The following is a 1,387-nucleotide window of genomic DNA, read 5'->3' as shown; positions in this document are numbered from 1 at the left end:
GTAAGAAGACAGAGAGGCAGGAACTTGCCCATGCGCGTACTGTATTTATCCTCAGGCAAGCAAGAGTTAATCACACTTGTATCATTCGAATCCTAAAATGAGAGCTGCAGAGGGCCATTGTCAGTAAACTTAGAAGGCATCGAAAAGTATGCCCCGATATATGAATCTTCTTGACACCACCGATCTATGCTTGAATACCTTCCGGGATGGGGATCTCATTACCACAGAGAAACTCAACCCTCTGCACAGCTATGACTTACATTCAGTCAATATCTGTCTTTGCCTGCCAGCCCTAATGTTTTGCCATCAGGCAGAATGAGAACGTCTAATCTCTCTCCCCTGTGGCCACAGCCCCGGCCACTGTTTTGGCCAACAGCTGTGATGCACACTTTCCCTCCTGGCAGAACACACCCGCTTCTTCTGCCCATTTGCCCACAGGAGTGACTCTCAATGTTGAGGCAAACAGTTCTTACTCTGTATGCCACCTATTTACAGGGAATTTGTCCCAGTTGAGAAGCAGAGGCAGCTGTGGTGGGGATAAAGATGACTTTGCCATCGTTGTAAGGGAAAGCCCCTCCTATGGAATTCCAAGTAACCAAGCTGAGTGTCCAGCATCCACTAGCCCCCTTCCCTGTTCTGTCTTCTGGTCTCTCAAGGTCGTTCTTGCCAGAGAACAGGAAAAGCGGAAAAGCTGATTTTCCAAGCTACGCTCCACCAACATACCTACTCTCCCATGCCCACCCCATCTATTCCACCATCTTCATCTGTCTTTCTCCCTTTTCTAGCCAGAGCCCTACATAGCCTTTCAGGGGAGTGAGGTCCTAGGCTAGGCTAGGCTGGGCTAATCTATTTTAGGACCAATCTATGTGCTATGTCAAGATGCCAAGTTATAGTTCTCAGCTGGGCTTCTTTCCCCAAGGCCTTCTGGAGCTTTCATCCACTGGGTGGCCGAGCCTGTCCCAAAAGGTGGTTAACACCCTGACATCAGCATGGTAGCAGCAGCCAGAAATGACTGGAACCCACCGAGCTTCAGGGTGAGAGGACCATGGGGCAATGCCACAGGGCTATCTGAGAAGACTTCCTGTAGAGCTCTGCCAGTGTGGACTTTCTGAGTCCCCAAAGTGCCAGTGAAGGAAGGCAGGAGACCTAGTGGAGGCTCCTGCTTCTGTGCATCCAGCTACCTAGCCCGCATCCCACCAGGCACTACCCCAGCCTCCTCTCACCTGAACTTTTTTAGATATTACCTCTACTCCTGCTACATGGGAGGAAGACAAGTGGCCTAAGTGGGGCCTACATGCGAACCAATAGAAGGCCAGTCACACTATTGGGTGTATGAATGGGACTTGGAATTGGAGCTAACAGACATACATCTTCTTGCCTATGAACA

Source organism: Pteropus alecto, unplaced genomic scaffold (assembly GCF_000325575.1).
Source record: "Pteropus alecto unplaced genomic scaffold, ASM32557v1 scaffold224, whole genome shotgun sequence".
Classification (NCBI taxonomy): Eukaryota; Metazoa; Chordata; class Mammalia; order Chiroptera; family Pteropodidae; genus Pteropus; species Pteropus alecto.
Note: the sequence above shows the minus strand (reverse complement) of the source record.